The 11,600-nt window shown below is 37.5% G+C and overlaps 1 long non-coding RNA gene across 6 annotated transcripts; it reads left to right on the forward strand.

Annotated features, from left to right (window-relative positions):
• Positions 1–6,231: 6,231 nt before the first annotated feature.
• On the forward strand, positions 6,232–9,457 carry LOC125204985 (uncharacterized). Of its 6 annotated transcripts, XR_007173686.2 has the most exons (7): positions 6,232–6,390; positions 6,496–6,719; positions 6,939–7,090; positions 7,686–7,794; positions 8,316–8,557; positions 8,642–8,688; positions 9,195–9,457. It is a non-coding gene; the product is annotated as an uncharacterized LOC125204985 (long non-coding RNA). The 6 variants fall into 6 exon arrangements; XR_016132503.1 differs by having other exon boundaries at positions 6,496–7,128; XR_016132502.1 differs by having other exon boundaries at positions 6,496–7,090.
• The last annotated feature ends 2,143 nt before the right edge of the window (positions 9,458–11,600 follow it).

Raw genomic sequence — 11,600 nt, forward strand, 5'->3', positions numbered from 1 at the left:
ACTAATACATCATTATTTTGTAAGAATACTGTTTCGTAAGTAGCATTTTGAAGTGGAAATATAAAATAGAAAAAGCTCATTTAATTCAATTGAAGTGGAGTACAAATTTTTTTAATTATGCGTTGAAAATTAGACATCAATTAACACAATCAAATGCTACTACATAGTAGTACAAGAGAAGAAGGTTGCTTACAATTCCTAAAAATGGTTCGGCTATTCCATTTTCCTATATATTAAACCCCACATATTTCGGACTAAGCATAGATTCTAATTGAAAAACATATGTTTTACTCTTCTAACTATTGATTATCTCAATACCAATTCTTATCAAGTCTAAAGTATTACTAATGTTTTTTTATTATTATTAAGAATAAAGTGTTTAGAGTCAATAAAGAGAGGCAAGCAAGAAAGTATACGAAAACAATGAAAAACCGACAATCAACGCACTGGAACTAAGAGAGCCATAGTAAGGTCATACGTATACCGTACCACAACAACACAATCAATAACTCAACAAACAAGACACTAGAAACCCAAAAATGACTAGCAAAGAAGAGCACACACAACTGGAGACTTGACTAAATATTATTAGTGATGGGATGGGATCCCCTGTTGTGGTAAAATGCACAGCGGGATACTGCGCAGATCACACATTCCATTAATTTTACATACTTGTAGTATTACTTTTATCCATTTTAAAGATGAACGGTTTGGCCAATCCCTTACCGTGGGAGTGAAAATTTAAGCACCATCTTCACCCAATACCCAAGACGCCATAAAAGTAGTATTCCATCTGTCCCACAAGAATATGCATTTTTTTCCTTTTTAGTCCGTCCCATAAAAATATGCACTTTCTAATTTTGGAAACTCTTTTCTCTCTAATGAGGTGAGACTCATTCTCCACTAACAATACTTCAAGTACTTTTTCTCTTTACCTCCTTTTTACTTTACCAATTTTACATTAAAATTCGTGTCGAACCCAAAGTATATATTCTTTGGAGCAGAGGGAAATGATGCATCGAAACATAATATCAATTACGGTTGACGTTGGAGATGTTTGGCTCATCACATGAGGAATTATAATTGTTATGAATTTCTATTCTTTTGTGGGATGTGACAACTGCTCTAAAAAATAGAGTTAAAATTGAAAATTGGGCTCAGCTAACTGCTTGAGATCACCTACAATTTTTCCTACACCACCCCCTACTCCACCCCTCATAAACATAAAATATGATAGTGGGCCCATTACTTATGTTTGTGAGAGGTGGAGTAGAGAGTGTTGTAGGAAAAGTTGTAGGTAATAGAAGTCTCATTTGAATTTGACACAAATTTTAAGAAATGTAAAAGAAATTTGGTGAAAAAAAGACACTGGAATTCGAATCCTATTTTATATATTACTAGTTTTATAATAATATATGAGTGAGTATTACCATTTACAGAATATTCCAATCAAAGTTCTAAAGTGGGACAAAGAGTTGGTACATCACTTCAACGAATAGAATAGGGCATTTGCCCTTCTTGCCAAAATGCTAGATCTATCCATGTCCGTGAATAGGATGGTGTGACAAAGTCATCTGATCTGGTTGGATAAAAGTTTCTATTAGAGTGCGAACTTCGTACTCATCTCACCGAATAAATTTGAAAAAACAGAAATAAATAATTATTTATCTTATATGATTCAATATATTTCATTATAAGCCCAGTCTAATGGATACATTTGCTATTGGTCACGATAGCTCATGTAAATTAAATGAGGCGAAATATAAAATAGAAATTTGAATAAAATGGATAGAGCAATGTATCGTTTTAGGAGATGGATCAAATATAGTGGACGTTTAAAAAACGTACTACTAATTTGAGTGGTACGGAAAGAGGAATATTCCATATAACTTTAAAAAAAAACTTAATTGACCTAAACTGCTTTGTTATCATTAAGATTTAAAAAATAGTTATGTTTTATTATAATTATTACTATTAGTATTAGTTTTAGAAGAACAAAAGAAGAAGAAGAAGAAATAAATCAAATGAGATAATTTAGATAAAATTATTTATTGGTAAAAAGATGGTGGCTATAGAATATATTAAAGTGTAAAGTCGGCAAAAAGAGCTATCTTTAATTTTTCGACAGAATAATAGCATGATCATTTTAAATTTTAAGAGCATCCGCAGTGGTGCTTAGGCCAGCCATAGGCCAGCCATTCTCTCCTCTGCCACGTCAGCAATACTAAAAAAATCACCTGCCACGTCAGATTTAGGCCAGCCATAGACCAGCCATAGGCCAGCCGCAATAAAAATAATTCAAAATATACTACATTTACGGAATTAAAATTGCGATATACGGAATTAAATTTACGACACATATACGGGAAAAATAATCCATTCCATTAAAAAAAAAGTACAAAGATTTTTAAAAAAAAGTACATGATTTTTTTTTAAAAAAAAGGGCTTCAACACCCGAGCCCCGCCACTCTCTACTCCTCATCGCCGTCGCCGTCGCCCGCCTCGTCGCCGCTGCCGCCACCCGTGGTATCTGAGCCCACGTCGGAACCCCCCAGCCGTGACCTCGCGATCTCTAAATCAGCACGCATGCTCTCGAGCATCTCGTAAAGAAACCTCTTCTCCGTGGGGTCAGTGGCGTTCTTCCACTCTCGGAAGACCTGTAACATCTGAGCCCGCGTTTGGTTACGCGAATGGAGAGTGTACTCAAGTGGGGCGGCTGGGAGGGCGGAGGACTGGACCTCGCGGGGCGATAGGGGGGATCCACCCCTCGCAGCCCGCTGCGCCCGCTTCTGTCCAACCGGACGGGGGCGACCAGTAAATGAAGGAGGAGATGGAAACTCCTCAGCATCCGGGGGGAGGTCGTGGGATCCGCCGCTGCTGCCGCTGTAGTCGCCGCTATAGTTAAGTCGCTGCTTCTTCGGCCACCCAGCGTCGCACCCCGCCCGGAACTTCTCGGAGTCCTTCAGCAACAAGAAGCACTCCCAGAAGGTGAACTCCTTATACTTCCCCTCCAAGGGGAACTGACTCGCGGCTATCCTCCGGGCGTCGTCCTCAGTCTGCCCACTTCTGAGCTGACGGAGGGCGTTGGCGTACAAATTCGCAAAACGGCCCACCGCGGCCCTGGTGCGCTTCCACCCCTTCCGGACCTCCTCGTTGCTGAAGTCCTTCCCGTGCGGGCAGTGGTTCTTATAGGCAGCCCTGATCTTCGCCCACATGTTGACGACCCGCTGGTTGTTCGCAACCAGTGGATCGTCGCACACCTCCAACCACCCCTTGGCCACCGCGGCGTACTCATCCTCCGTCCACTTCCTCTGGCCGGTGGCAGTGGGCTGCGATGACTCGCCGACCGCCTTGCCCTTCCCCTTCCCCCTCGTCTTCTTCCTCGGCGCGGCCGGCGTCGCTCGAACGGGAGTATCATCGTCCCCGAGATCGATCCCCATATCATGCAATGACAGAAGGTCATCGCCAGAGAACTGCGTCTCCACCGGGGTCGACGTGTGAGACGAAGCCGTCAAAAAATCAAGCGAGGGCCGATATACCGCGTCCCCTCCCGGTGACCCCTGCACCCCCCCCCCCCCCCCCCCCCCGGCATCCCGGGATGCATACCGTGCGGCATCCCCCCCTGCCACATCATCCCCATCATCTGCTGCAGCATCATCTGCTGCTGCATCTGGGGCATACCCCCCACCCGGGCGCTGACTGCCCGCCGCTCCCCTGCCCGCCGCCCGGCATCCCCCACGGCATACCCCCCGGCATACCCCCCTGGTTCCCCCCCATCGCCCCCCCCGGCGCACCAGCCATCATCCCCATCATCTGATTCCAAGGGATGTTAAATCCCGGGCCCATCTGCCCCCATCCAGATCCCACGGGTACTGTGGGAGTCTGAGAGCCGCTGGTTGCCGGACTGGACTCGTTGTTGTGATCCATCACTCGATGATGCTCTTGAACAGAAAGTTAGAGAGAGAGAAAACTCGTTAAAACAAGTGGTGCAAATGAAAATGAAACGAAAATCGCGTTTATATATGATTTTAAAAAAAAAAAATTCGAAAATCGGCGCTGGCCGATCGGGCCTCCACAATGGCGGCTAGCCGATCGGCTAGCGTTTCGGCCAGCGACGAGCGATCGGCGAACCCACGCCGATCCGCTCGCCAATTTTGCGCTGGCTGATTGCAATGATTCGGCTAGCCGATCAGCCAGCGCGACGAATCGGCTAGCCGATCGCTAGCCGACCATTGCGGATGCTCTAAACTAAGAGACTCGACGATTGGCAATCGTGGAGATGTAGTTACAAAAAGTAGATACTAGAAAAAAGGATGATTCCCTTGAAAATGAACTTTGAGCCAATTTTGATGTGTTTCAAATCTTTTAAAATATAAATAAGGAGTAAATTATAAACTCTGAATTTTTCTCCTCCTTTTAACTGATGGTAGTATTTATCGATGTATGATTCATATACAGTAATATAATTAATTTAGACGTACTAATGTGACCACATCGTGTTAAAGTTATTATATGGCCAAATTTATAATAAACCATTGACATTAGATTTTGACATCTCTTTATCTTCCTAGTAATCGTACCTTTCCATTATCTAAATGATGTATTACTTGAACTTTTTGATGACGTCAAGAATCAAGAAAATTTTTTATCGATCAATTCCATTTTTTAAAAATCTTTACGCGTTTCTGGAGACAGGATAAAATATTTAATTTGGTTTTCAATAGACAATTATGCAATAAAATAGATAGTCACTATCACGAAGTATTTTTTTATTAGCTTAAAACTGACAAATAATAGTGAGTTTTTGTGCAATATATATAGTGGCAAACAAAATGAAATAACATCTTTGCAAAGTTGAATTAAATTTCTTATGAAAACTGAAAACCATAATATTTATTCATTAAAACCTGATAAATAGTAGTAAATATTTCCATTTTGAATAAAATCCACATGTGTGGATGTAAGAGTCGTATTCTAACAAAAAGAGTTCGAACGTATGAGTCTATGAGTAATATTCTGGCTATTTAATGGTCGATAGATCCCGTAATAAATTGATAAATTCATACCAAATTTATTAGTAAAAACATATACTCCATTATTTATTTGGTTACAAGGTCAAGACTCAAGACCATTGGTGAATATATAAAAAAATGAGCCGGTCCTCTCAAAATAGAGGAATATTCCATTGTCCATAAAAGATTCTCCTCTACTAAATCGTCGTCGGCCTGCTTTAATTATTTGCTGGCTTTTCATAGTGTAAATACACGCTAACTCAAATAAATAATTCATCACATTTTACTACTACTACTATTAGTCTATTACTTTAGAGATACAAACTTCTATTGTTCAGTAAACACGAAATGTAATCTCTCCTATCCATCTCACGAAAATAATCTCTTTTTTGAATGATCTAAAATTTTATAAAGCAGTGTGTTAAGTGAAAAGTAAAAGAATAATAAAATAGAGAGAATTTTTCATTTTAAAAAATGTAGCATCATATTCGTTAAGACAAAAAATGGTTTATCTAGAACTGAATGAATACTTTTTAAAAAAACAAGATCTTTTAAGAAAGTCGTATAATTTCATTTTGATTTATCTGTAAAATTGGTCCCCTTCAATTTTTCATAACATGAACAATTATTTTTTCTTCTTTCTCTCTCCTAATTATTCAAATTCACCTCTTTTTTTCTCTCTTCTAATTATTCAAATTCACTTACCATTACTTGATATATAATTTTCTACAATTTATAAAGGTTGCTTCAAGAAATTGGGATCTAAGATTGGTTCAAAAGTAATCACTACAATAATTATCTGAATTCATTGATTGTGATATGTACCAATAGACATACCTGCCAATCTCGCTATTTTGGTACATAGTCCATTATGTTTTGTTTAATTTTTAATTTTTTAAAATTAATGTTGGAGTAACTGCAGTCTATATATACGAAGTTTTTTACACTATACATACGAATCTGACATGACCTTTAAATTTAATTCATTTACCAATAAAAAACATTAGGCATTGATTGATTATTAGCAACAACAAAAAATTTGTGAAAAGAGAAATTAGTAGTGTACTCCTCAAATGTTCATATTAATTGCAAGAAGTAGCCCAACTAAAAGCCCATATCTAAAACAATAAATTGTGGGTCCAACATTTCAACCCAACTTCTCAATATATAAAATCCCAATATAACTTCTTTTCCCTCCTCTAGGCTCTACCCACACTACATTTCAAACACTCTCTGCAAAAATTTGATTGAGTGGAAATTGGTTTGATCTCGAAATTCCGAATTTTTAATCTCAACAGATTTGAAACCTCGATTTTTAGCCGAAGTTGGATTTGCGGCCGCAGCTCAGCTCCATCTCTGTATATCCTCCTCAATCTAGGTTTGTTCCTTTTTCAGTCTGTGAGTTTTAGAACCATTTTTTTATATTTTAATGACAAGATATGTAATTAATGTACGTCTTCATGATGAATATTCTGTGACAAAGTCAGTGAAGCTGTTAATAAAAATTAGTGAATGTTGCTCGGATGTTGATTTTTCGCCCTGTTGGTTGGCATACATTGAATTGACTCAATAAGGAGATCGAGTGGGGTTTCCAGTGGATTAGAGTCTTCTTCGATCCCAGACGGCTTCACAGCTTCGGCCACAACAACCTCAGCTGAGTTTCTTCAGTTTTCATACAATTCTCAAGATGAAATTATGACTAATGAGGTGGTGATGCATACGATGTTTCTTGGTGTTTCAGTCTTTACCAATATATATGCATGTTGTAACGTATAGTTACATTTAGTTGTGTGGGTTAATTCATAATTTTAAAGAGGATACTCTCTCTGAGATAGTTTATAGTCAGTGTTCCTCCTTCAGTTATTTCGCCTTTGTTAGCTTTATTCTTGCTGATCCTGCTAAGTTTCACCTGAATCGAAAATATAGAAAATGCAATCTCATGATAGAATGAGTTCAGCGAGGAGGACAAGCTGCTTGCCTTTAACTTTTAAGTGAATCTGCACGAGAGGAGAATCAGATGATTGTATCTACAACATCCAACCACTTGAGGTGCAAGTGGTCTAGTCAAGAACACAAATGTAACACTTGCACCTTGACTGTTAATTGCAGCCTGGAGGTAGAAATATTTTGAGGCGAAATTCTACTTTGGGAGAGATCTACCATTGAGCTTCCCAATATGGAAAGCTCTTTTTTTAAAAGCCAAGTTTGTGAGAGACGCATAAGACTCATGCATGAGCATGATGCATCTTTCATAGAGACCCATTAGGCTCATGCGTCTCACTTGAATAGAATCGGGAATCAGAAGCAATAGAAGAACAAGCAGATGAAAGACGCATCATGCTCATGCATGAGGCTCATGCGTCTTTCACAAACTTGGATTTTAAAAAAAGAGCTCAATGGTAGAATGCTCCCAATGTAGTATTTTGCCAATAATTGGCTGTCTGAAGCATTCTTTAGTAGTTTAAAATATTTTATCGAGAAGTTTTCCTAGAGTAACAAGTCAGCATAACTCCATGAATATCTGAACTACTGTAATTTTGAATTTTAGGTGGATCTTTCTAGGAAACAAAGTTAAAGCAATTCTTAGTTAGATTAGTAATGATGCGTGTAACGGATAGAAAAATTCATCCTCATCTTGTAAGAAAGGGTTTCTGAACTTCTTCTTATAAACAGGTCATTTAACGAAGAGCTCTAACACAGAATTGGAACGATAAAAAATTCATTGAGCAGGCTTGGACTGATCTTGGACTCTGTTCAGGGTGACATCATGCAAGTAAACAAGGTAACTCTCTCCGTCCCATTGAAGATGACCCACTTTCCTTTTTGGTTTGTCCCAACCAAGATGACCCATTACCAAAAATGGAAATACATTTATCTCTACTTTATTCACTCTCTCTTACTTTACTCTCTCCACTTAACACACAAAATAAAGTTGCATAAAATCCCATGCCACCCAAGGAAGGGTTCATCTTCCTTGGGACGGAGGGAGTACAAAAGAATTAGCAGTATAGAGTAAGTATACCAGATCTCCTCTAGTTGATGTAGAAACAAAATGATTGCATGTTCAATATTTTATTCAGAGAAAAATCGATAAGTTTCCTACTCCTCTAAATTCTAGAAATTTTGAATGCCTCGACTCCAACTGATTGTCTAAGAGCTACCTTATCAGTAGTTAAGTAAATTGTCATAGTGATAGCTTCACTTTCTGGAATTCGATAAAGGATAAATAATGGGATTTACTAAGCCAGGTACCTTATTAACCATCAGCTTGTAATCCATTACTTGTTTGTGCTGCTTGTCCAGCAAAAGATATGAGGCAGAAATTGAATTCCCATGATGAAACTCACTGCAGCTGGTGGTGGGATGTTTCAGAAGGCTCTCACACAAATCTGTGTTTTATAAAGGGCATGCCATTGGCTTTAGAACATGTTAAATTGTGATTAAACAGGTCAACGGACAAGAAGCCATCAAAAGTGGCCTGGACACGGGCTTGAAATCTCTGTCTGATCAACTCAACAGGGTCTAAAGCACTCCACTCTGAAACTGTAAGTCCTTGAAATATTCATCCAGTGCTTTAGATATCTTAAATTGCTATTAGAAACTTCTACATCTACATTATGCTTGCGTAGGCTGTCGCCTGTCACCCTTCTCATCAAGAAGTTCAGTTTCCAGACAAGTATGTATCAAGGTTCTTTTAATTGGAGTATCAAGTTCATATTATGCTTTATTGTCTCCAAATGCCAGTGGGTTGAATTTATAGGAAAATTAGAGTTCGTACTGTTCTTCTGGACCATAAATTTTGTGTTTTCGTCCCAACAGTCTCCTAGTGAAAATGGTGCCATGACATGAGCAAATAAGTGTCCTTCGACTCATTACAAAGCTCAAATAACATTTCAATGTGAGCATAAAGTAGACAGAATGCTTGAACAATAGATAAATTAAGTAGAAGCTGGCCTTAGTTTCTTATTGAGTCTCAACATGCCTGTTTCAACTTAAAGAGGTACTTTTGCTCACTCTTTTCACTTGGCACTCAACGAATATATCACAGTCTGGATCCCTGTGTTAGTTTGTGTCTGGATTATAATAGTACCTGTTTTAAATCCTCTCTTTGATTCATTTCCTTATTTCTTTACAAACTTGCTTCCATATTTCCTACGGACTGTATGTTTTCCTTGGTTGCAGTACAACAAGGCAATTAAAAACATGGCAAACAACTCTATTACCACCAAAGGCAAAATTGGGAGGCTGGACGTGTCAAAATGAGAACTTTTCGATGTTCGCACCTGATTCCAAGTGTGACTTCTTGTTTTTGTTAGAAACAGATAAATATTCAATAGAGGAAGTAAAAAAATGATACTGCACGAATCCTCAGCAAGCCAGGAGGAGGAGAAAAAGAAAATATTGCAACACCATTATCATAAATTGAAGGTATTCCGTTGCTATCAGACAGTTGTCATTTTGAGCTCATAAAATTATCCATTGCAAAATGAAACTCTAATAGTACTAACTAAATCACTAAAGTGATTTCCTCCTATCTCTCTAGATAACCATGTCATTTTGTGGAGCCATTAACTGAAATTTTCATCTCATTTGTGCTAGTGTGGTTGTTTAGGTAAGAATGTTGAAGGAGCTCAGATAATGTCGTTAGAGTCCAAGATATTTCTGACATGCCATTTTGAGTTGGTTTGTATCAGGTTGACCTAATAACGATATGAACTCGACAGTACATGACAACCATACGAAATGATCTAGATATGTTGAAGAGGACATAACATAATCCAAATTCTAATCAATAAACAAAAATTATATAAAAAAAAAGGAATACGGAGTAGTTTTTTTCTATTAACGGGTCTGTACCCAACCCAGATCTATATATCGAGTCTTATTTGGTCGGCCCAACAAGGATTTGAATATGAATACTTGACATTGACCCTAGTTTGATCTTTTCTTCAATGATAACAAATGCTCCGGTGAACTCAAATCATTTGTGTACAAAAAGTTATTTGTCGAATCTTAGAGTAATGGTATAGTTTTCAATTCATCAAAGAATTGATTCTTTCATCTCTAATTTAATGTTAACCCTTGCTAAGATAATAGAGCAAATGTGCCCTGAGAAGTGAGAAACACACACGCGTTGTGATTTTATTTTCTGGAAAAGCACAATTCTTTCCTATCTACTAGTATTTGAATATAGGCAAGTCAAATGAATGTTGCAAATGCCACGTCCATGTTAGGCTAGATCATGACCTTGGCCTCTTTTTTCCAGCTTCTGCAATGTGCTGCTAGGTGCAGTAAATTTGGGAACACATCTGACTTTGATACAAGGTCATTGTTACTACTTAATTGGGATGTGGTGAATTAATAGTAGTAATTTATAGAGTATCATATTCATGGGTCTTATTGACACTGATAATTCCAGGATCTCGATTTTATTATTGCTTATTATGTACGATAATGGGATTAGTTTTCGATGAGAAAGAGCGCACTTGGTTTTCCCCAACTCCAATCGATCACAGCATGAATTTGTCCGACTTGATATTGAAGACTTATAATATATGTATACACACATTACTTTAGGTCTTTGAGTTCAATGATTAAGCTTAACCTATTCTGTAATATATTCCATCTCGGACTATACTAATTTTTTATTCATTACAATCCGATTTTTGTATCATTCTAAAAGGAAGGAAAATCTTGTCTTAGAATTTTGATCAAATGATTCGTTTGCAAATACGCTCGGGGACCACATGTTGGTCATATCTATACATGCTTATTTCTTTCTTATTACCAAATATTGTTCAAATAGAAGAATACAGGTTGACCCATTTATTAGCATCGATTATTATTACTATTATTATTAATTTATCATCATATAAGGATGCAGACTAGTTTTTAGAGAACACCCTAGCTATATAGTAAGTGGTATTTTTATTCATTCAGTAGAGAATTTATTTATACTTTCTTTTCATTGAAGTTATATAAGTATATAAAAAAATCACCACAAAGTTCTTAAATATGGAAACTATATAAAGTAAAATAAACTTCATGCTCTCTAATTTGTTTAAATCAATTTTAGAATATTTAAGCAGGCTTCTAGACTAATAGTGTCGGCCGAAGTAGGTTGGTTTCCATTATTGCACCCGTATATTTTATAGGATTAAATTACTATATTATGACGAGTCATTTCTAATCTTCCAACTCATTATAGAATCCATTTGTTTGCTACCAAAAATATCGCTTTACATAGTCGATGTGGTTATGATCCTCCCTATGATTATCGGTTTTGATGCAACTACAATATTACTATTATCTATAACATACATAGTGGGCTTTGAGTCATTTTCAAGGCAGAGAGTGTCCAATTATCCTCTTAACTTTCGCTTTCATATATTAGCCCCCACCAACTTAGTTTAGTCTTCCTTTCAATAATTACTTCTTGTTTTCCTGGGCTTTGAATATAACGTTTAGTTTAAAAAACAAGGTTGGTTTGGTCATAAATGACAATTGTGGATAATTAACATTCTTTCAAACCTCTACTTTTCTCTTTACAATTTAACTTTTGACATTTTTTCATGTTCTTTGTCGGTT

The sequence above is a fragment of the Salvia hispanica genome, chromosome 6 (assembly GCF_029641045.1).
Source record: "Salvia hispanica isolate PSC_SH4W2 chromosome 6, Shi_PSC_v1, whole genome shotgun sequence".
Lineage (NCBI taxonomy): Eukaryota > Viridiplantae > Streptophyta > Magnoliopsida > Lamiales > Lamiaceae > Salvia > Salvia hispanica.